This window comes from Hypanus sabinus, chromosome 8, assembly GCF_030144855.1.
Source record: "Hypanus sabinus isolate sHypSab1 chromosome 8, sHypSab1.hap1, whole genome shotgun sequence".
NCBI lineage: Eukaryota > Metazoa > Chordata > Chondrichthyes > Myliobatiformes > Dasyatidae > Hypanus > Hypanus sabinus.
The window spans coordinates 105,537,822-105,564,471 of record NC_082713.1 but is presented as its reverse complement, the minus strand read 5'-3'; the positions used below and the strand labels follow the sequence as shown (position 1 = coordinate 105,564,471).

The 26,650-nt window shown below is 43.2% G+C and overlaps 1 long non-coding RNA gene across 2 annotated transcripts in view; it reads right to left on the bottom strand.

Annotated features, from left to right (window-relative positions):
• The window catches only part of LOC132398309 (uncharacterized), a 226,671-nt gene that overhangs the window by 148,735 nt on the left and 51,286 nt on the right, over positions 1-26,650 (bottom strand). Inside the window, exon 1 of one of the 2 annotated variants that reach the window (XR_009513612.1) lies at positions 9,992-11,108. The exons of the other annotated variant lie outside the window; for it this stretch is intronic. This is a non-coding gene — a long non-coding RNA (uncharacterized LOC132398309). Of the gene's footprint in view, positions 1-9,991; positions 11,109-26,650 lie in introns of those variants that run through there. 2 annotated transcript variants of the gene reach the window in all.

Sequence of the window (26,650 nt, the reverse complement as noted above, 5' to 3'; positions counted from 1 at the left end):
GAGCCTGAGGACACACACACACACCCACACACACACACACACAGACACACACACACACACAACATGCTCTCTTCTCATTACTACCAGGAGGTACAGGAGCCTGAGGACACACACACACACACACACACACACACACACACACACAACATGCTCTCTTCTCATTACTACCAGGAGGTACAGGAGCCTCAGTACACACACACACACACACAACATGCTCTCTTCTCATTACTACCCGGAGGTACAGGAGCCTGAGGACACACACACACACACACACACACACACACACAAGAAACGGCTTCCCCCATCATCAGATTTCTGGACAGATCCTTGTTAAGTTCTGTCACTTCAAACATTAAAAATAATTGAAAGGAAAACAGGAGATTTGGGAAAGAAGTTGTGTACTTCATTTTATTTTAGGTGAGAGCAGCGCATACCGTAATAGTAGCATTATGACGTACTGCAAGCAATTCCTGTATTTTTTACATGAAAACTGTAATGAATTATTTAAATGAGCAAGAATGCTTAATCAAAAACATAATCAGAATCAGGTTTATTATCACCGGCATGTGATGTGAAATGTATTAACAGCAGCAGCAGTTCAAAGCAATGCAGTATATAATATAGCCAAGAGAAAAAATATATTAATTATAATAAATAAACAAGTAAGTCCATTATGTATATTGAATAGATTTGTTAAAAATGTGCAAAAACAGAAATTAACTGTTTATTTTAAAAAATAGTGAGGTACTGTTCATGGGTTCAATTTCCATTTAGGAATCAGATGGCAGAGGGGAAGACGCTGTTCTTGAATGGGGGAGTGTGTGCCTTCGGGCTTCTGTACCTCCTACTTGATGGTAACAGTGAGAGAAGGGCATGCCCTGGGTGCTGGAGGTCTTTAATAATGGACGCTGCCTTTCTGAGACACCGCTCCTTGAAGATGTCCTGGGTACTTTGTAGCTAGTGCCCAAGATGGAGCTGACTAGATTTACAACCTTCCGCAGTTTCTTTCAGTCCTGTGCAGTAGCCCCTCCATACCAGACAGTGATGTAGCCTGTCAGAATGCTCTCCACGGTATGACCATATAAGTTTTTGTGTGTAGTTGTTGACATGCCAAATCGCTTCAAACTCCTAATACAGTGTAGCCGCTGCCTTTCTTTTTTTATAACTACATCGATATGTTGGGACCAGGTTAGATCCTCACAAGATTACTCAAATATTACTGAAATATTGAATACAGAACAACTGTGAACCCATGAACACCAGCTCACTTGTTCTATTTGCAGAACTTATTAATTTTTAAAATACTTCTTATTGTAACATAGTAGTTTTTAATGTATTGCATTGTACTGCCTCCACAAAACAACAAATTTCACAGTATGTACTGTGATACTACACTTGTTTCTGACACCATACAAAGTTTTTGAAATGGAGGATACTCGGCCCATCATGTCTGTGCAGGCTGAGAAAGAGTAACTCAGACAAATTTCACTTTGTGCTGTTTGATCCTTAGCCCTGTTGAACTCAGCTCTTCACAAACACTCTGAGGAGTTACTTAAATGTAGAGATTGTACCCGTAACAATACTTCAGGTGATAAGTTCTCCAACCCTACCACCCCACTAAAAACTAAATATGCCTTCCTCTTCTCTGCTAATCCTTCGACCAATTACCTTAAATCAAAGGTTTCTGTTTCTTTCCTTTGTCCCTCAGCTAAGTTGTAAAGGTCCTTCCCATTTCTTCCCTCTGAATCTCTCACAGTTTTGGATACCTCAATTCTATAATGTTCTAAAAGCTCTTAGATGATATTCCTAATCTCTTAGATAAGCAGATGAATCATAGAAAAATGGAGAGCTATGTAGGAGACAAGGGTTAGATTGATCTTCGAGTAGGTTATCAGGTCTGCACAATGCTGTGGGACAAAGGGCCTGTACTGTTCTATGTGCTGTGTTCAATTAAATTGCCCCTCAGTTATTCAATTTGAAAGGAAACAACTCCAGCCTATCTGTAGGAATTTTTGTAAGCATACTGTATGTGATGTGGTGGTGTAGTGGCATCAGCACTGGTCTTCAAGGCAGATGATCCCCAGTTCAAATCCAGCCGGGTCCCAGCCTGGGCAGCAGCAGTATCTGCGTGGAAGAAAGGCCTGGGAATCTACTTCCGTATCTTGCCATGAAAACCCTGTGGTCCCTAGGGTCCATGTCAGACTCGACTTAACAACTGAACAATAAACCCGTATGTGAGAGAATTAAAAACACAAAATGCTGGCAGAACTCAGCAGGCCAGACAGCATCTATGGGAGGAGGTAATAATGACGTTTCGGGCCGAAACCCTTCATCAGGAGTGAAGTAACATGGGATGGTCGAGGGGTGGGGGGATAAGAAGAGGGGGGAGGGATAAAGTAGAGAGCTGGGAAGTGATAGGCTGGATGGAAATGGGCTATGGGGGTGGAAAATTATGGGAAATAAAAGAGAAAGAAAAGTAGGGCTGGGGGAGAGATTATAGTGAGGGGCTCTCTTTCTCTCTCTTTTTCACCCCTCACTATAATCTCTCCCCCAGCCCTACCTTTCTTTCTCTTTTATTTCCCAAAATTCTCCATCTTCCGCCTAGCCCATTTCCCTCCAGCCTATCACTTCCCAGCTATTCTATCCGTCCCCCCACTTCTTATCCCCCCCTTGACCATCCCATGTTACTTCACTCCTGATGAAGGGTTTAGGCCCGAAATGTCATTATTATCTCCTCCCATAGATGCTGTCTGGCCTGCTGAGTTCTGCCAGCATTTTGTGCTTTTTATTTATTTCCAACATCTGCAGATTCACCCGTGTTGCCTGTGAGAGAATTAGTTGATGGCAAGTAAAGTGAGGTATTGGGATTAAAGAGATTGCTTTGGGAGCCAGCAAATACATCCAATCTTTACTCTTGACTACAGTTTTCATGCCCTGGCAATGTCCCTGTAAATCTTCTCTATTCCCTCTCAGTGCCAACACATCATTCCTGTATTTTGTTGATCAGAACACTACACAGTAGAAATCTAAACACAGTTGCTAAACATAATTTGGCTAATAAAGGAAACCATCATGAGTGCCTTTATAACCATTTGGCTACCAAACTGGCTACATTTAAGGGGTACATGAGGGGGAATTTCTTCACTCAGAGCATTGTGAAAGTGTGGAACGAGCTGCCAGTAGAACTGGTAGATAAAGTTTCATTTTCAGCATTTAAGAGAAATTTGGATGAGTAGATGGATGAAAGGAGTAAGGAAGTCTATGGTTTGGATGCAAAGGTCATTGGGAGTAGACAAAATAATAGTTTGCATGGACTAGATGGGCTGAAGAGCCTGTTTCTGTGCTGTGGTGCTCTATGACTCTATGATCTATTCACATTTAGGCCTTGTTGCCGCTCCCCATACGCAGCACTGCACTCTTTTCTGGATTAACTTGTACTTGCCTCTTTTCTGCCCCGCTGACTGACAATAGACAATAGACAATAGGTGCAGAAGTAGACCATTCGGCCCCTCGAGTTTGCACCGCCATTCTGAGATCATGGCTGATCATTCACTATCAATACCCAGTCCCTGCCTTGTCCCCATATCCCTTGATTCCCCTATCCATCAGATATCTATCTAGCTCCTTCTTGAAAGCATCCAGAGAATTGGCCTCCACCGTCTTCTGAGGCAGTGCATTCCACACCTCCACAACTCTCTGGGAGAAGAAGCTCTTCCTCAACTCTGTTTTAAATAACTGACCTCTTATTCTCAATCCATGCCCTCTGGTACTGGACTCTCCCAACATCTGGAACATATTTCCTGCCTCAATCCTATCAAATCCTTTAATTATCTAAAACATTTCAATCAGATCCCCTCTCAATCTCCTCAATTCCAGCGTGTACAAGCCCAATCTCTCCAATCTCTCTGCGTAAGACAGCCCTGCCATCCCAGGAATCAACCTAGTGAATCTACGCTGCACTTCCTCAATTGCCAGAATATCCTTCCTTAAACCTGGAGACCAAAACTGTACACAATATTCCAGGTGTGGTCTCACCAGGGCCCTGTACAAATGCAAAAGGACATCCTTGCTCTTGTACTCAATTCCCCTTGTAATAAAGGCCAACATTCCATTTGCCCTCTTCACTGCCTGTTGCACTTGCTCATTCACCTTCATTGACTGATGAACTAGGACTCCTAGGTCTCTTTGCATTTCTCCCTTACCTAACTCTACACCGTTTAGACAATACTCTGCCCTCTTGTTCCTGCTTCCAAAGTGGATAACTTCACATTTATTCACATTGAATGACATCTGCCAAGTATCTGCCCACTCACCCAGCCTATCCAAGTCTCCCTGTATTCTCCTAACATCCTCTTCGCATGTCACACTGCCACCCAGTTTAGTATCGTCAGCAAACTTGCTGATATAGTTTTCAATGCCCTCATCTAAATCGTTGACATAAATCATAAAGAGCTGTGGTCCCAATACAGAGCCCTGTGGTACCCCACTAGTCACCTCCAGCCAGTCCGAGAAACACCCATTCACTGCTACCCTTTGCTTTCTATCTGCCAACCAGTTTTCTATCCATGTTGAAACCCTGCCCCCAATGCCATGAGCTCTGATTTTACTCACCAATCTCCTATGTGGCACCTTATCAAATGCCTTCTGAAAATCTAGGTACACAACATCCACTGGCTTACCCTCGTCTAACATCCTTGTTACACCCTCAAAAAACTCCAACAGATTTGCCCTTGGTAAATCCATGCTGGCTCGGCCTAATCCTATTACTGCCATCAAGATGTGCCACTATTTCGTCCTTAATAATGGACTCAAGCATCTTCCCCACGACTGACGTTAGGCTAACAGGGCGATAGTTCTCCGTTTTCTCCTTCCCTCCCTTCTTGAAAAGTGGGATAACATTAGCCACTCTCCAATCTTCAGGAACTGATCCTGAATCTAAGGAACATTGGAAAATGATTACCAATGCATCCGCAATTTCCTGAGCCACCTCTTTTAGAATCCTCGGATGCAGACCATCTGGACCCGGGGATTTATTAGCCTTCAGTCCTACCAGTCTACTCATCACAGTTTCTTTCCTAATGTCAATCTGTCTCAATTCCTCTGATATCTTATGACCCTGGCCCATCCATACATCTGGGAGATTGCTTGTGTCCTCCCTGGTGAAGACAGATCTAAAGTACGCATTAAATTCTGTTGCCATTTCCCTGTTTCCCATAACAATTTCTCCCAATTCATTCTTCAAGGGGCCAACATTGTTCTTAACTATCTTCTTTCTTTTCACATAGCTAAAAAAGCTTTTGCTATCCCCTTTTATATTCCTGGCTAGACTGAGCTCATACCTGATTTTTTTCTCTCCGTATTGCTTTTTTAGTTAAGATCTGCTGTTCCTTAAAACTTTCCCAATCATCTGTATTCCCACTCATCTTAGCCCTGTCATACTTCTTTTTCTTTAATGCTATACAATCTCTGACTTCCTTTGTCAACCACTGTGGCCCCTTCCCCCTCTTTGAATCCTTCCTTCTCATTGGAATGAACTGCTTTTGCATCTTTTGTATTATCCCCAAGAATATCTGCCACTGCTGATCCACTGTCTTTCCTGCCAGGGCATCTGCCCATTTAACTTTGGCCAGCTCTTCCCTCATGGCACCGTAGTCTCCTTTATTTAATTGCAACACTGACATCTCTGATCTGCCCTTATCCCTCTCAAATTGTAGATAAAAACTTATCATGTTATGATCACTACTTCCTAATGGCTCCTTTACTTCAAGATCACTTATCAATTCCTGTTCATTACACATCACCAAGTCCAAAATAGCCTCGTTCCTGGTTGGCTCAAGCACAAGCTGTTCCAAAAATACATCCCTTAGACACTCCACAAACTCCCTATCCTGGGGTCCAGCACCTACCTGATTCTCCCAGTTCACCTGCATGTTGAAATCTCCCATAATGACTGCATTACCTTTAGCACATGCCAATGTTAACTCCCTAATCAACGTACCCAATATCCATGCTACTGTTTGGGGGCCTGTACACAACACCCATTAGGGTCTTTTTACCCTTACTGTTCCTCAGCTCAATCCACACAGACTCTACTTCCCCTGTTCCCAAGTCACCTCTTGCTAAGGACTGAAGCTCATTCCTCACCAACAGGGCCACCCCACCCCCTCTTCCCATATTTCTGTCTCTACGATAGCACGTATACCCTGGTACACTCAATTCCCAGGCCTGATCCTCTTGCAGCCATGTCTCCGTTATCCCAACAATATCGTAGTTCCCCATTTTCATCTGAGCTTCAAGCTCATCTGTCTTATTTCTGACACTACACGCATTCAAGTATAGAATTCTTAGCCCATTCCTCCTCTCTTTGCTTAAAACACTGTCTATTGTACCTAACCCAGCTCCTTGAACTTCCATCGGGCTAATTGCACCTTGAATTTTGATGACCTTCTCAAGATCACCCAAACCTTCTACACATTTAACCCCATGCTCCTTCTGACCAACCCTCTGGATCTGGATCCCTGCCCCCTGCACATCCAGTCTAAACCCCCCCCCCCCCCCGAGCAGCACTGGCAAACATTCCTGCAAGAATGTTAGTACCCCTCCGGTTCAGATGTAGACCGTCCCTTCGAAACAGATCCCAACGTCCCTGGAACAAAGACCAATTATCCAAAAACCTGAACCCTTCCTTCCTGCACCATGCTCTCAGCCTCGTATTAATGTGCATAATCATTCTATTCTTCGCCTCACTCGCACGTGGCACAGGTAGCAATCCCGAGATTGTCACCCTGGAGGTCCTGCCTTTCAGCTTCACTCCTAACTCCCTGAACTCTCTAAGCAGGACCCCCTCACTCACCTTACCTACATCGTTGGTCCCTACATGGACCACTACATCTGGGTTCATGCCCTCGTTCTCAAGAATAGCCTGCACCCATTCTGAGATGTCCCGGACCCTGGCACCAGGGAGGCAACATACCATTCGAGACTCTCGATCTGCCCTACAAAATCTCCTATCTGCCCCCCTGACTATAGAATCCCCTAAAACTATCGCTCTCTTCTCTTCCCTCCTCCCCTTTCTAGTTGAGGGTTCAACCTCTGACTGGCTGACAGTGTCCTTCAGAAGTCAAGAGTGTTCCTCCTCCCTGCCAGTTTTAACTGTTCAACACAATTTCCTTCAACTTGAGCATGGGTTGACACGATCCAATTTAAAAATTTATTTTTATTTAGAGGTACAGCACAGTGACAGGCCCTCTGGCCCAACGAGCCCGCACCGCCCATGTGACCAATTAACCTCCTATTCCAAACATCTTTGGAATGTGGGAGGGAACCAGGGCATCCTGAGCAAACCCATGTGGTCATGTCAAGAACATACAAACGCTTCAAATACAATGGCAGGAATTGAACTTGGGTCACTGGTGCTGTGAAGTGTTAACGCTAACTGCTATACTACTGTGCCGATTCTGGCAGATTAAACAAAAGGCATGGAAGTTAACAAAAGTGAAGAATGGTGTTGCATATATGCAAACATTTCTGGATGTATTGTGACCTATTTGCTTTATTTAACATTTCAGATCTGTCAGGACATTTCGCTCCTTCCTCGCTGGTGTTAAAATTTTTGTTTTCTGTTACTTGTGGGTTAGCAGCAGTGGCACAGGATATGCATGTAATTGAAGCTGCTTTCACACGTCAAGCAGATGAGTGTCAGTGAGACACTGGCTTGGATTCTATTCAATGCATGTGTGACCTTTGGGTCAACACCATAGACCATTAAACCATGAGACATAGGAGCAGAATAAGCCCATTTGGCCCATCCACTCTGCTCTACTATTCCATCATGGCTGATTTATTATCCCTCTCAACCCCATTCTCCTGCCTTCTCCCCGTAATCTTTGACACCCTGCTGCTTTAAGTACGCTCAATGACTTGGCCTCCACAACTGCCTGTGGCAATGACTTCCACAGACTCACCACCCTCTGGCTAAAGAAATTTCTCCTCATCTCTGTTCTAAATGGACATCTCTCTAGTCTGAGCCTGTGCCTTCTGGTCCGAGACTCACACACTATAGGAAGCATCTTCCCTACATCCACTCTTTCCAGACCTTTCAATATTCAATAGAATTCAATGAGGTAACGCTCCTCATACATTAACCCAGTCAATCCCGGAATCATTTTCGTGAACCTCCTCTGGACCCTCTCCAATATCAGCACTTCATTTTGTAGATAAGGCACTCAAAAGAGTTCACAATACTCCAAGTGCAGTCTGACTTTCTAAAGCCTCAGCATCACATCCTCTCTTTTACATTCCAGTAGTCCTCTCAAAAAGAATACTAACATTGTATTTGCCTTCCTCATCACTGACTCATCCTGCAAGTTAACCTTCAGAGAATCTTGCGTGAGATCTCCCAAGCCAGTTCCATCATTTCATACGGCTGCTTCTTTCTCCCTGTCTCACCACAACATTTGCCACCCTTACTCATGAAGAACTTGCCACCCTCCACTTTAAATATACTCATCTCGGCATTATTTCGGGCTGCTGAAAGGTAATGCAACTGCAGGCAGGCATGCTTCAAAATTCTATACTATATATCCGCTGCAGGCTGGCTGCTGCATTTATGGAGGTTGTTTAATAATGAAATATGCAAGAATAACCAATTAACCAATTGTTTTTTCACAGGTGTGTGGTCAGAATGTGAAACATATTGCCTGCAAACGTGGTGGATACAAGTTCCATCACGCCCATCAAAGGGGAATCATATAAATATTTGGTGGAGAGAACCTTGGGAGGCAAGAGTCATTAAGCCACAGTCACACAACACAGAAACAGGCCTTCAGCCCAACTGGACCATGTAGATCACAACATCCGCGCTGCTAGTCTGCTGCCCATAACCATACTCAATGACCCTCCCCTCCATGTACCTATCATTAAAAGTTGCAATTGTACCCATCTCCACAATCCCTCTGGAAGCTCATTCCAGCTACCTGCCAACCTCTGCGTAAACAGTTACCTCTCAGGTCTCTTTTAAATCTCTTCCCTCTTGCCTTGTATCTGTGCCCTCGAGATTTGGACTCCCCTACCCTGGGGAAAGACTATGACTGCCTATCTTCTCCATACCCTTTTTGATTTGATATATGTCTATGAGGTAAGTCACCTCTCATTCTTCCACACCTCACAGAGTAATGATCCAGAGGGGCCATCCTCTCCCTATAACTCATAAGAACATAATACAAGCAGGAGTACGTAGGCCATCTGGCCTGACGAGCCTGCTCCGCCATTCAATAAGGTCATGGCTGATCTGGCCATGGACTCATCTCCACCTACCTGCCTTTACCCCTTAACTCTTAATTCCCCTACTAGGCTGTAAAAATTTCAGGCCTTCTAGTCCAGGCTGCACCCTGATAAATCTTTTCTGCACCCTCTCCAGTCTTCTGTATAATAGTGTGGCCAAAACTGTACAATATACTCTCACCAGTGACTTATGTAACTGTGACATCATAAACAAAATGCCCTGACTGATGAAGGCCATCACGCCCCACCCTCCCCACTTGTATGAACACTTTCAGTGATCTGTGCATTCGTCCTCCCAGGTCGTTCTGTTCCACAACACTCACCAAAGCCCTGACACTCACTGTATAAACCCTGCCCTGGTTTGGATGTCCAAAATGCTTCACCTTACAGTTATCAAAGTTGAAATCCACTTGCCATCTCCCTAACTGATCAAGATCTCTTATAATTTGCTCTAACCTGCTTCCTTTACCTACAAAGACCCTTAATTTAGTACTGGAAAGTGAATGAGACTAGGCAGTTGCTCTGGTAGAGAGCAGTGTAGACATAATGGACCAAATCACCCCTTTCTGTCCTGTTGTAGGGTTTCACAAATACACTGTGATTTTAAAGATCTAAAGGTGAGTTTTATTTGTCTCGTGAACATCGAACCATACAGTGAAAAGTGCCGTTTGTATCAAAGCAAGTCTTGATTTTGTAATTCAGGACCCACCTTTGTTGACTTCACCTACAGTGCTTTCACTTCCGAAGCCTGATTTAGTTCCCATTCTGCACATGAGTGAGCCATTCAGCTCCTCCAACCTTCCTTCATTCCAGTACTCGCCAGTATCTCAACTCCGTCTGTCCATTCTCGATTTACTTTGTAATAAAACTATGAATTTCAAAGTCACAGCGTTCGGGGAGGCAGCATTTCAAAGCTCAGCTCCACCGTGCATGAAGAAATGTGAATGCTTTCACATAAATCACTTTGCTTGTGGCTTACTGCTCCACATCTGCTGACTAAAGGAATCTTTATGACATTAAAATTCTTAATTAATTCAACCTGCAACATCAAGGCTCAAGGAGATGCACGGTAAGTTGTCACGAGTTTCAGAATTTAACCATTTGTTTTCCAGAGTGGATAATTTCACTCATTCCACCACTAAACTGATTTCATTATCTATGATCATTTTCAAGGGCCCTACAATTTACGTTCTCAATAGTTATTATTTTTTTCTCTTTTTATATTTGCACAGTTTGTTGCCTTTGTACTTTGGTTGTTTGTCCTGTGTGCAGTTTTCCATTGACTCTTTTGCTCTTTTTTGTATCTACTGTGAATGGCCACAAGAAAATGAATCTTAGGGTTGTATATGGTGACATATATATGTACTTAGATAATAAATTTACTTTGAACTTGGTGAAAAACTCCAGTCCTTTGCAAAATAGGTTCACAGTTAATGGTCTATGGAGGTGCAAATGCATGAGGACAAATTTTGTATCCTCAAGGTTTCTCTCATCCAGCTTGGGAAGAATGGACAAGGGAGTCACATAGGGAGCGATCCCTGTGGAAAGCAGAAAGGGGGGGAGGGAAAGATGTGCTTGGTAGTGGGATCCCGTTGGAGGTGGTGGAAGTAACAAAAAATCTGCAGATGCTGGAATTCCGAGCGACACACGCAAGATGCTGGGGAAGCTCAGTAGGTCAGGCAGCTTCTATGGGGAAAAGTACAGTTGACATTTCGGGTCAAAACCCTTCGGCAGGATCGAAGAAAAAAAACTGAGGAGTAGATCAGACAGGTTCTTCCCAGGTTATGAACACCTGACTTATGATGCAGCCTGCAGATTACGAGACCAGCTGGATGGATTTACCAGCTTCTGTCGAATAGGAAATCATCCCATGACAATACTTGACCAGCTGAGTTAAGGTCCCTGCTTTAACTACGTTGCCCTTGGTTGGTCTATGTTTTTACTTTAAAATAGTGTAGAGCTGCCACGTTTCTGATGAGTTGCAAACAGTTCTCAGAAACTGAACACTATCAGAACCTAGGGAGGACCTGTACTTCAAAAGTCCACAGAAATAAGATGTGTATTACATCAGAGCCAGGTGTCATAGAGGTACAGTATGGTGACAGACCCTTCAGCCCATCAAATCCATGCCAACCAGCAAGCTCCTATTTTTGCATTAACCCTGCCTATCCCATCTTAATCTCCCCACGCTGGTGACCTTCCCCACCTGATAGAATAGCAACAAATAAAAGTGAAACTCAGATTATTGCTCGGAATTTCTTTGCCCATATTCGGGAGTCAATCTGAGTTTGCAGACTGTTAAGAATATTTTTAGCAATGTTTTAATATATTCATTCAAGAGATGTTGGCTTCACGGACTGAGCCAGCATTTATTAATTCCCTGGTTACCCTTGAGAAGGTGGTATTGAGCTGCATTCTCCAATCACTGCAGTCCTTGAGGCCCTGGTGTTCCAAAGAAAGAATCCCAGGATTATCAGCCAGTGACAAGTCAAGGTGGTGTCTGGCTTGGAGTGCAGCCTCCAGGTGATGGTACCCTGCAGGGCGCGTTGCAGGAGTGCTACAGACTGGATGCTGCCAGGCCTTGAGTTATAAGGAAAGGTTGAATACGACAGAACATATGTATGCACAATTATGAGAGTATATATATATATACACACACATACATGCAGGATATTTGCTCTCTGATTGGGTGAGCCTATAACCAAAGGTCATAGGCTTAAGGTGAAAAGTGAAATATTTAGAAGGAACTTCTGAACTCAGATGATGGTATGGGTGTGGAACAAGTTGCTAGTGGATGTGGGTTTAATTGTAACATTTGTGAAGTTTGGATAGCTATTTGGCTGAGAGGGGTTTGGAGGGATATGGTATGGGTGCAGGAAGATGGGGCTAGGCTAAAGATCAGGTCGGCACAGAGTAGATGGGCCTGTTCCATGCTGTAGTACTCCATGACTCTGTAACTGCTGCTACTATGCATTAGTAGTCGAGTGAGTGGATGGAGTGCCTGTCAAACAGGCTTCTATGTCCTGATGGTGTGGAGCTTGCTGAGTGTTATTAAAGACGCACTCGTCCAGACAAGTGGAGAGTACTTCATCATTCTCCTAGCAGGCCCAGTAGGTGGTAGACAGGGTTTAAGGAGTTAGCTGGTGAGTTATTCATCACAGAATTCCTGACATCTAACCCGCAGCGCACAGTGGCACAAGATATAACACCAATTTGCTTTGACCAGCTGTCAAAGAAGGCTTAAGAGTAGCTGATGCAATCAGAAATAAGGCACAGCAGTCGCTATACTTTGTTAGGTGTAGGAATGTCACCAAAGTCCCTGGCAAACCTCTGCAGATTCACTGTGGAGAGCCTTCTGACTGGTTTTATCACTGTCAGGTGTGGAGGGGCCAGTCACTGCACACGATCAAATGAGGCTGCAGACAGTTGTGGCCTCAGCCAGTTCCATCACCCTCTCTACCATTGAGGATGTCTTCCAGAATTACCTCAAGAAGGCAGCATCCATAATTAACAACCCTCACCATCCTCTCATTACTACGATCAGGGAGGAGACACAGGAGCCTGACGACCTACACTCAACATTTAAGAACCTGTTTCCCCTCTGCCATCATGTTTCTGAACGGACCAATAACCCATGAATACTACCACACTATGCAAAAGATGTCAATGTTACAGGTGTCAGCCCCAAAAATGACTGCTTATTCTCCTCTCGAATGTTGCCTGACCCGCTGAGTTCCTCCAGCATTTTGTGTGGGTTGCTCTGGATTTCCAGCATCCACAGAATTTCTTGTTTATGACTTGTTACTTTGCTACTCCTCTTTGGTACTATTTATAGTACTTATATTTAAATTTTTGTACCTTACGGTAATTTTTAATGTCTTGCACGGTACTGCTGCTGCAAAACAGATTTCGCTACTTATGTCAGTGACAGTGAACCTGATTCAGATTCTGTCTAAGAGTTAGTTAACGTTGCAGTGAACAGACAGGCTTCACCTTATACCTAACAACATTGAGTGTTCGTTGCAGACATTGCATGATAATATCTCTTGGCTTAACAGGCTAATCTTCAGAACATGAGCAAACCACAGAATGAAGAGGGCAAGCCTCAGACTCTGTCTTTTAACAGATCTTCCCCCATGACAGGAAATGTTAAACTAGAAAAGAGATCACTGTTTCACTGATGGTGCAAGAGTAGGCATCTCAACTCCAGTGCTGTGCCTACGGAGTTGACACTGGATTCCCCTGGGTGCTCCTGTTTCCTTCCAACATGATGGTAGGATAATTGGTTGCTGTAGGCTGTCAATGTCAGAATCAGATTTATTATCACAGTATGTTGTGAAATTTGGTGTTCTGTGACAGCAATACAGTGCAATACATAAAAAGAAATTGAAGTTCAAACTTCAAAGTTTTATTATCAAAGTACATATATGTCTCCATATACAACCCTGAGATTCATTTTCTTGTGGGCATATCCAATAAATCTATAGAATAGTAACTATAACAGGATCCATGAAAGATCAACTGGAGTGCAGGTGACAACAAACTGTGCAAATGCAAATATTAATAAATAGCAATAAGTAACGAAACATGAAATGAAGAGTCCTTGTAAGTGAGTTCATTGGCAGTGGGAACATTTCAGTGATGGGACAAGTGAAATTGAGCATACTTATCCCTGTTCAAGAGACTAATGATTGAGGGGTAGAAACTGTTCTTAAACCAGGTGGTGCAAGTCCTGAGACCCTTTTACCTTATACCTGATGGCAGCAGTGAGAAGAGAGCATGTCCTGGGTGCTGGGGATCCCTGATGATGGATGCTGCTTTCTGACGACATTGTTTCATGTAGATGTGTTCGATGGTTGTGAGGGCTTTACCTGAGATGTACTGGGCCAAATCCACTCCTTTTTGTAGGATTTTCCATTCAAAGGCATTGGAGTTTGCATTCCAAGCTATGATGCAGCCAATCAATATACACATCTATAGAAGTGTGTCAAAGTTTGAGATGCGACGCCAAGCCTTTGCAAACTCCTAAGGAAGCAGAGGTGCTGCTGTGCTTTCCTCACAATTGCACTTAAGTGTTCGGCCCAGGACAAGTCCTCTGAAATATAACACTGAGGAATTTTAAGTTGCTAACCTTCTCTACCTCTGATCCTCCAATGAGGATTGGCTCATAGACCTCTGGTTTCCTTATCATGAAGTCCATAATCAGTTCCTTGGTCTTGCTGTCATTGAGTGAGAGGTTGTTGCTATGTAACCACTCAGCCAGATTTTCAAGCTCTCTCCTGTATGCTGATTCATCACCACCTTTGATTCAGCCTACAACAGTGGTGTCAGCAAACTTGAATATGGCATTGGAGCTGTGCTTAGCCTCACAGTCATAGGACATAGAACACAGAAGATACAGCACGGGAACAGGCCATTCGGCCCACAATATTGAGCTAAACCAGCTAAAAAGTAAATCAAAAATCCCCCAAACACTAATCCTTCCAACCAGCATATCCCTCCGTCGTCCTCATATTTAGGTGCCTATCTGGATCTCTCCTAAAAGCCTCTAATGTATTTGCCTCAACCACCATAGGAGGCAGCAGATTCCAAGTATCCACCACTCTCTGAATAAAAAACTTACCCCGCACACCCTCCTTGAACCTACCTCCTCTCACCTTCAATGCACACCCTCTGCTATTAGACATTTCAACCCTAGGAAACAGATACACTCTGTCCACTCTGTCTATGCCTCTCGTGATCTTATAAACCTCCATCAGATCTCCCCTCAGCCGCCGCCACTCCAAAGAAAACAACCCAAGTTTATCAGCATCTCCTGATGACACACGACCTCTAACCCAGGCAGCCTTCTCGTCTGCACCCTCTCCGAAGACTCAACATTCTTCCTATGACCAGAACTGTATGCAATACTCCAGATGTGGCCTCAGCAGACATCTAACGTCGCAACATAACCTTGTGACTTTTGAACGCAGAGTCTCAACTAATAAAAGCAAGCATTTCCTAAGACTTCTTATCCACCCGATCAACCCGTATAGCTATGAATGTGGACTCCAAGATCTCTCCAATCAGCAAAACATTTAAGGACCTTGCCCTCAACAGTGCACAGTCTCCATGCATTTGCCCTACCAAGATGCAACACCTCACCTTTATCTGGGTTAAATGCCATCTGCCATTTCTCTGACAATATCTGCAACATAAGTGTAAAGTGAGTGGAGCTGTGGGCTCAGAACACAGCCTTGTGCGCCTGTGCTTATAGAGACAGATAAGGGGATGTTGTTGCCAATCCGAGCAGACAGGGCTCTCCAAGTCAGGAAATTCAAGATTCAGTTGCACAAGCAGGTACTGAGGTCCAGGTCCTGGAGCTTCTTGAGTAGTTTTGAGGGGACGATGCTATTGGATGCTGACCTATAATTGATAAGGAGCATCCTTACTCTCCAAATGTACCAGGATTGAGTGAAGAGCCACTATAAGTAACTATAAATCACAAAAGAGGTTCAAAAGTTCATTTCATTGTCAAAGTTAGCATGTATGATACAACTCTGATATTTGTCTTCTACAAATATCCATGAAATTACAGAAAGCCCATGGGAACTGATGAAACAAAAGACATCAACACCCAAAAAACGGCGACAATAGCAATCCCAGACCCGCTCACTCACAGAAAAAAACAGCAACAATAACAATCCCAGACCACCTCACTCACAGAAAAAACAGCAACAATAACAATCCCAGAACCCTCACTCACAGAAAAAAACAGCAACAATAACAACCCCAGACCCCTCACTCACAGAAAAAAACAGCAACAATAACAATCCCAGACCTCATCACTCACAGAAAAAAACAGCAACAATAACAATCCCAGACCACTCACTCACAGAAAAAACAGCAACAATAACAATCCCAGACCACTCACTCACAGAAAAAAACAGCAACAATAAAAATCCCAGACCCCTCACTACAGAAAAAAACAGCAACAATAACAATCCCAGACCCCTCACTCACAGAAAAAACAGCAACACTAACAATCCCAGACCCCTCACTCACAGAAAAAAACAGCAACAATAACAATCCCAGACCCCTCACTCACAGAAAAAACAGCAACAATAACAATCCCAGACGCCTCACTCACAGAAAAAACAGCAACACTAACAATCCCAGACCCCTCACTCACAGAAAAAACAGCGACAATAACAAACACAGATCCCTCACTCACAGAAAAAACAGCGACAATAACGATCCCAGACCCCTCACTCACAGAAAAAAACAGCAACACTAACAATCCCAGACCCCTCACTCAAAGAAAAAAACAGCAACAATAACAATCCCAGACCCCTCACTCACAGAAAAAAACAGCAACAATAACAATCCCAGACCCCTCACTCACAGAAAAAAACAGCGACAATAACAATCCCAGACCCCTCACTCACAGAAAAAAACAGCAACAATAACAATCCCAGACACCTCAGTCACAGAAAAAAACAGCAACAATAACAATCCCAGACACCTCAGTCACAGAAAAAAACAGCAACACTAACAATCCCAGACACCTCACTCACAGAAAAAACAGCAACACTAACAATCCCAGACCCCTCACTCACAGAAAAAACAGCAACACTAACAATCCCAGACCCCTCACTCACAGAAAAAAACAGCAACAATAACAATCCCAGACGCCTCACTCACAGAAAAAAACAGCAACAATAACAATCCCAGACCCCTCTCACTCACAGAAAAAAACAGCAACAATAACAATCCCAGACCCCTCACTCACAGAAAAAACAGCAACAATAACAATCCCAGACCCCTCACACACAGAAAAAAAAAGCAACAATAACAATCCCAGACCCCTCACTCACAGAAAAAAACAGCAACAATAACAATCCCAGACCCCCTCACTCACAGAAAAAAACAGCAACAATAACAATCACAGACCCCTCACTCACAGAAAAAAACAGCAACAATAACAATCCCAGACCCCTCACTCACAGAAAAAAACAGCAACAATAACATTCCCAGACCCCTCAGTCACAGAAAAAAACAGCGACAATAACAATCCCAGACACCTCACTCACAGAAAAAACAGCAACAATAACAATCCCAGACCCTCTCACTCACAGAAAAAAACAGCGGCAATAACAATCCCAGACATCTCACTCACAGAAAAAACAGCAACAATAACAATCCCAGACCCCTCACTCACAGAAAAAAACAGCAACAATAACAATCCCAGACCCCTCACTCACAGAAAAAAATAGCAACAATAACAATCCCAGACCCCCTCACTCACAGAAAAAAACAGCAACAATAACAATCCCAGACCTCATCAATCACAGAAAAAAACAGCAACAATAACAATCCCAGACCACTCACTCACAGAAAAAAACAGCAACAATAACAATCCCAGACCCCTCACTCACAGAAAAAAACAGCAACAATAACAATCCCAGACCCCTCACTACAGAAAAAAACAGCAACAATAACAATCCCAGACCCCTAACTCACAGAAAAAAACAGCAACACTAACAATCCCAGACCCTCACTCACAGAAAAAAACAGCAACAATAACAATCCCAGACCCCTCACTACAGAAAAAAACAGCAACAATAACAATCCCAGACCCCTCACTCACAGAAAAAACAGCAACACTAACAGTCCCAGACCCCTCACTCACAGAAAAAAACAGCAACAATAACAATCCCAGACCCCTCACTCACAGAAAAAACAGCAACACTAACAATCCCAGACCCCTCACTCACAGAAAAAAGAGCGACAATAACAAACCCAGATCCCTCACTCACAGAAAAAACAGCGACAATAACGATCCCAGACCCCTCACTCACAGAAAAAAACAGCAACACTAACAATCCCAGACCCATCACTCAAAGAAAAAAACAGCAACAATAACAATCCCAGACCCCTCACTCACAGAAAAAAACAGCAACACTAACAATCCCAGACCACCTCACTCACAGAAAAAACAGCAACAATAACAATCCCAGAACCCTCACTCACAGAAAAAAACAGCAACAATAACAACCCCAGACCCCTCACTCACAGAAAAAAACAGCAACAATAACAATCCCAGACCTCATCACTCACAGAAAAAAACAGCAACAATAACAATCCCAGACCACTCACTCACAGAAAAAAACAGCAACAATAACAATCCCAGACCACTCACTCACAGAAAAAAACAGCAACAATAAAAATCCCAGACCCCTCACTACAGAAAAAAACAGCAACAATAACAATCCCAGACCCCTCACTCACAGAAAAAACAGCAACACTAACAATCCCAGACCCCTCACTCACAGAAAAAAACAGCAACAATAACAATCCCAGACCCCTCACTCACAGAAAAAACAGCAACAATAACAATCCCAGACGCCTCACTCACAGAAAAAACAGCAACACTAACAATCCCAGACCCCTCACTCACAGAAAAAACAGCGACAATAACAAACACAGATCCCTCACTCACAGAAAAAACAGCGACAATAACGATCCCAGACCCCTCACTCACAGAAAAAAACAGCAACACTAACAATCCCAGACCCCTCACTCAAAGAAAAAAACAGCAACAATAACAATCCCAGACCCCTCACTCACAGAAAAAAACAGCAACAATAACAATCCCAGACCCCTCACTCACAGAAAAAAACAGCGACAATAACAATCCCAGACCCCTCACTCACAGAAAAAAACAGCAACAATAACAATCCCAGACACCTCAGTCACAGAAAAAAACAGCAACAATAACAATCCCAGACACCTCAGTCACAGAAAAAAACAGCAACACTAACAATCCCAGACACCTCACTCACAGAAAAAACAGCAACACTAACAATCCCAGACCCCTCACTCACAGAAAAAACAGCAACACTAACAATCCCAGACCCCTCACTCACAGAAAAAAACAGCAACAATAACAATCCCAGACGCCTCACTCACAGAAAAAAACAGCAACAATAACAATCCCAGACCCCTCTCACTCACAGAAAAAAACAGCAACAATAACAATCCCAGACCCCTCACTCACAGAAAAAACAGCAACAATAACAATCCCAGACCCCTCACACACAGAAAAAAAAAGCAACAATAACAATCCCAGACCCCTCACTCACAGAAAAAAACAGCAACAATAACAATCCCAGACCCCCTCACTCACAGAAAAAAACAGCAACAATAACAATCACAGACCCCTCACTCACAGAAAAAAACAGCAACAATAACAATCCCAGACCCCTCACTCACAGAAAAAAACAGCAACAATAACATTCCCAGACCCCTCAGTCACAGAAAAAAACAGCGACAATAACAATCCCAGACACCTCACTCACAGAAAAAACAGCAACAATAACAATCCCAGACCCTCTCACTCACAGAAAAAAACAGCGGCAATAACAATCCCAGACATCTCACTCACAGAAAAAACAGCAACAATAACAATCCCAGACCCCTCACTCACAGAAAAAAACAGCAACAATAACAATCCCAGACCCCTCACTCACAGAAAAAAATAGCAACAATAACAATCCCAGACCCCCTCACTCACAGAAAAAAACAGCAACAATAACAATCCCAGACCTCATCAATCACAGAAAAAAACAGCAACAATAACAATCCCAGACCACTCACTCACAGAAAAAAACAGCAACAATAACAATCCCAGACCCCTCACTCACAGAAAAAAACAGCAACAATAACAATCCCAGACCCCTCACTACAGAAAAAAACAGCAACAATAACAATCCCAGACCCCTAACTCACAGAAAAAAACAGCAACACTAACAATCCCAGACCCTCACTCACAGAAAAAAACAGCAACAATAACAATCCCAGACCCCTCACTACAGAAAAAAACAGCAACAATAACAATCCCAGACCCCTCACTCACAGAAAAAACAGCAACACTAACAGTCCCAGACCCCTCACTCACAGAAAAAAACAGCAACAATAACAATCCCAGACCCCTCACTCACAGAAAAAACAGCAACACTAACAATCCCAGACCCCTCACTCACAGAAAAAAGAGCGACAATAACAAACCCAGATCCCTCACTCACAGAAAAAACAGCGACAATAACGATCCCAGACCCCTCACTCACAGAAAAAAACAGCAACACTAACAATCCCAGACCCATCACTCAAAGAAAAAAACAGCAACAATAACAATCCCAGACCCCTCACTCACAGAAAAAAACAGCAACACTAACAATCCCAGACCCCTCACTCACAGAAAAAAACAGCGACAATAACAATCCCAGACCCCTCACTCACAGAAAAAAACAGCAACAATAACAATCCCAGACACCTCACTCACAGAAGAAAACAGCAACAATAACAATCCCAGACACCTCAGTCACAGAAAAAAACAGCAACACTAACAATCCCAGACACCTCACTCACAGAAAAAACAGCAACACTAACAATCCCAGACCCCTCACTCACAGAAAAAACAGCAACACTAACAATCCCAGACCCCTCACTCACAGAAAAAAACAGCAACAATAACAATCCCAGACCCCTCACTCACAGAAAAAAACAGCAACAATAACAATCCCAGGCCCCTCTCACTCACAGAAAAAAACAGCAACAATAACAATCCCAGACCTCATCACTCACAGAAAAAAACAGCAACAATAACAATCCCAGACCACTCACTCACAAAAAAAAACAGCAACAATAACAATCCCAGACCACGCACTCACAGAAAAAAACAGCAACAATAACAATCCCAGACCTCATCACTCACAGAAAAAAACAGCAACAATAACAATCCCAGACCCCTCACTCACAGAAAAAACAGCAACACTAACAATCCCAGACCCCTCACTCACAGAAAAAAACAGCAACAATAACAATCCCAGACCCCTCACTCACAGAAAAAACAGCAACACTAACAATCCCAGACCCCTCACTCACAGAAAAAACAGCGACAATAACAAACCCAGATCCCTCACTCACAGAAAAAACAGCGACAATAACGATCCCAGACCCCTCACTCACAGAAAAAAACAGAAACACTAACAATCCCAGACCCCTCACTCAAAGAAAAAAACAGCAACAATAACAATCCCAGACCCCTCACTCACAGAAAAAAACAGCAACAATAACAATCCCAGACCACTCACTCACAGAAAAAAACAGCGACAATAACAATCCCAGACCCCTCACTCACAGAAAAAAACAGCGACAATAACAATCCCAGACACCTCACTCACAGAAGAAAACAGCAACAATAACAATCCCAGACACCTCAGTCACAGAAAAAAAGAGCAACACTAACAATCCCAGACCCCTCACTCACAGAAAAAAACAGCAACAATAACAATCCCAGACCCCTCACTAACAGAAAAAAACAGCAACAGTAACAATCCCAGACCCCTCACTCACAGAAAAAAACAGCAACAATAACAATCCCAGACCCCTCACTCACAGAAAAAAACAGCAACAATAACATTCCCAGACCCCTCTCACTCACAGAAAAAAACAGCAAAAATAACAATCCCAGACCTCATCACTCACAGAAAAAAACAGCAACAATAACAATCCCAGACCACTCACTCACAAAAAAAAACAGCAACAATAACAGTCCCAGACCACTCACTCACAGAAAAAAACAGCAACAATAACAATCCCAGAACTCATCACTCACAGAAAAAAACAGCAACAATAACAATCCCAGACCCCTCACTACAGAAAAAAACAGCAATAATAACAATCCCAGACCCCTCACTCACAGAAAAAAACAGAAACAATAATAATCCCAGACCCCTCACTCACAGAAAAAACAGCAACACTAACAATCCCAGACCCCTCACTCACAGAAAAACAGCAACAATAACAATCCCAGACCCCCTCACTCACAGAAAAAAACAGCAACAATAACAATCCCAGACCACTCACTCACAGAAAAAACAGCAACAATAACAATCCCAGACCCCTCACTCACAGAAAAAAACAGCAACAATAACAACCCCAGACGACTCACTCACAGAAAAAAACAACAATAACAATCCCAGACCCGTCACTCACAGAAAAAACAGCATCAATAACAATCCGAGACCCCTCACTCACAGAAAAAAACAGCAACAATAACAATCCCAGACCCCCTCACTCACAGAAAAAAACAGCGACAATAACAATCCCAGACCCCTCACTCACAGAAAAAAACAGCAACAATAACAATCCCAGACCCCCTCACTCACAGAAAAAAACAGCAACAATAACAATCCCAGACACCTCACTCACAGAAAAAAACAGCAACAATAACAATCCCAGACCCCCCTCACTCACAGAAAAAACAGCAACAATAACAATCCCAGACCCCTCACTCACAGAAAAAAACAGCAACAATAACAATCCCAGACCCCCCTCACTCACAGAAAAAACAGCAACAATAACAATCCCAGACCCCTCACTCACAGAAAAAAACAGCGACAATAACAATCCCAGACCCCTCACTCACAGAAAAAAACAGCAACAATAACAATCCCAGACCCCTCAGTCACAGAAAAAAACAGCAACAATGACAAGCCCAGACCCCTCACTCACAGAAAAAACAGCAACAATAACAATCCCAGACCCCGCACTCACAGAAAAAAACAGCAACAATAACAATCCCAGACCCCTCACTCACAGAAAAAAACAACAACAATAACAATTCCAGACCCCCTCACTCACGGAAAAAAACAGCAACACTAACAATCCCAGACCCCTCACTCACAGAAAAAACAGCAACAATAACAATCCCAGACCCCTCACTCACAGAAAAAAACAGCAACAATAACAATCCCAGACCCCTCACTCACAGAAAAAAACAGCAACAATAACAATCCCAGACCGCTCACTCACAGAAAAAAACAGCAACAATAACAATCCCAGACCCCCCACTCACAGAAAAAACAGCAACAATAACAATCCCAGACCCCTCAGTCACAGAAAAAAACAGCAACAATAACAATCCCAGACCCCCCACTCACAGAAAAAACAGCAACAATAACAATCCCAGACCCCTCAGTCACAGAAAAAAACAGCAACAATAACAATCCCAGACCCCCCACTCACAGAAAAAAACAGCAACAATAACAATCCCAGACCCCCCTCACTCACAGAAAAAAACAGCAACAATAACAATCCCAGACCCCTAACTCACAGAAAAAAACAGCAACAATAACAATCACAGACCACCCTCACTCACAGAAAAAACAGCAACAATAACAATCCCAGACCCCTCACTCACAGTAAAAACAGCAACAATAACAATCCCAGACCACCCTCACTCACAGAAAAAACAGCAACACTAACAATCCCAGACCCCTCACTCACAGTAAAAACAGCGACAATTACAATCCCAGACCCCTCACTCACAGCAAAAACAGCAACAATAACAATCCCAGACCACCCTCACTCACAGAAAAAACAGCAACAATAACAATCCCAGACCCCTCACTCACAGAAAAAAACAGCAACAATAACAATCCCAGACCCCCTCACTCACAGAAAAAAACAGCAACAATAACAATCCCAGACCCCCCTCACTCACAGAAAAAACAGCAACACTAACAATCCCAGACCCCTCAGTCACAGAAAAAAACAGCAACAATAACAATCCCAGACCCATCACTCACAGAAAAAAACAGCAACAATAACAATCCCAGACCCCTCACTCACAGAAAAAAACAGCAACAATAACAATCCCAGACCCCTCACTCACAGAAAAAACAGCAACAATAACAATCCCAGACCACTCACTCACAGAAAAAAACAGCAACAATAACAATCCCAGACCTCATCACTCACAGAAAAAAACAGCAACAATAACAATCCCAGACCCCTCAGTCACAGAAAAAAACAGCAACAATAACAATCCCCGACCGCCCACTCGGAGAAAAAAACAGCAACACTAACAACCCCAGACCCCTCAGTCACAGAAAAAAAACAGCAACAATAACAATCCCAGACCCCCCACTCACAGAAAAAAACAGCAACAATAACAATCCCAGACCCCCTCACTCACAGAAAACAACAGCAACAATAACAACCCCAGACCACTCACTCACAGAAAAAAACAACAATAACAATTCCAGACCCCCTCACTCACAGAAAAAAACAGCAACACTAACAATCCCAGACCCCTCACTCACAGAAAAAACAGCAACAATAACAATCCCAGACCCCTCACTCACAGAAAAAAACAGCAACAATAACAATCCCAGACCGCTCACTCACAGAAAAAAACAGCAACAATAACAATCCCAGACCCCCCACTCACAGAAAAAACAGCAACAATAACAATCCCAGACCCCTCAGTCACAGAAAAAAACAGCAACAATAACAATCCCAGACCCCCCACTCACAGAAAAAACAGCAACAATAACAATCCCAGACCCCTCAGTCACAGAAAAAAACAGCAACAATAACAAACCCAGACCCCTCACTCACAGAAAAAAACAGCAACAATAACAATCCCAGACCCCCCTCACTCACAGAAAAAAACAGCAACAATAACAATCCCAGACCCCCCACTCACAGAAAAAACAGCAACAATAACAATCCCAGACCCCTCAGTCACAGAAAAAAACAGCAACAATAACAATCCCAGACCCCTCACTCACAGAAAAAAACAGCAGCAATAACAATCCCAGACCCTCTCACTCACAGAAAAAAACAGCAACAATAACAATCCCAGACCCCTCACTCACAGAAAAAACAGCAACACTAACAATCCCAGACCCCTCAGTCACAGAAAAAAACAGAAACAATAATAATCCCAGACCCCACACTCACAGAAAAAACAGCAACACTAACAATCCCAGACCCCTCACTCACAGAAAAACAGCAACAATAACAATCCCAGACCCCCTCACTCACAGAAAAAAACAGCAACAATAACAATCCCAGACCACTCACTCACAGAAAAAACAGCAACAATAACAATCCCAGACCCCTCACTCACAGAAAAAAACAGCAACAATAACAACCCCAGACCACTCACTCACAGAAAAAAACAACAATAACAATCCCAGACCCCTCACTCACAGAAAAAACAGCATCAATAACAATCCGAGACCCCTCACTCACAGAAAAAAACAGCAACAATAACAATCCCAGACCCCCTCACTCACAGAAAAAAACAGCGACAATAACAATCCCAGACCCCTCACTCACAGAAAAAAACAGCAACAATAACAATCCCAGACCCCCTCACTCACAGAAAAAAACAGCAACAATAACAATCCCAGACACCTCACTCACAGAAAAAAACAGCAACAATAACAATCCCAGACCCCCCTCACTCACAGAAAAAACAGCAACAATAACAATCCCAGACCCCTCACTCACAGAAAAAAACAGCAACAATAACAATCCCAGACCCCCCTCACTCACAGAAAAAACAGCAACAATAACAATCCCAGACCCCTCACTCACAGAAAAAAACAGCGACAATAACAATCCCAGACCCCTCACTCACAGAAAAAAACAGCAACAATAACAATCCAGACCCCTCAGTCACAGAAAAAAACAGCAACAATGACAAGCCCAGACCCCTCACTCACAGAAAAAACAGCAACAATAACAATCCCAGACCCCGCACTCACAGAAAAAAACAGCAACAATAACAATCCCAGACCCCTCACTCACAGAAAAAAACAACAACAATAACAACCCCAGACCACTCACTCACAGAAAAAAACAACAATAACAATTCCAGACCCCCTCACTCACAGAAAAAAACAGCAACACTAACAATCCCAGACCCCTCACTCACAGAAAAAACAGCAACAATAACAATCCCAGACCCCTCACTCACAGAAAAAAACAGCAACAATAACAATCCCAGACCGCTCACTCACAGAAAAAAACAGCAACAATAACAATCCCAGACCCCCGACTCACAGAAAAAACAGCAACAATAACAATCCCAGACCCCTCAGTCACAGAAAAAAACAGCAACAATAACAATCCCAGACCCCCCACTCACAGAAAAAACAGCAACAATAACAATCCCAGACCCCTCAGTCACAGAAAAAAACAGCAACAATAACAAACCCAGACCCCTCACTCACAGAAAAAAACAGCAACAATAACAATCCCAGACCCCCCTCACTCACAGAAAAAAACAGCAACAATAACAATCCCAGACCCCCCACTCACAGAAAAAACAGCAACAATAACAATCCCAGACCCCTCAGTCACAGAAAAAAACAGCAACAATAACAATCCCAGACCCCTCACTCACAGAAAAAAACAGCAGCAATAACAATCCCAGACCCTCTCACTCACAGAAAAAAACAGCAACAATAACAATCCCAGACCCCTCACTCACAGAAAAAACAGCAACACTAACAATCCCAGACCCCTC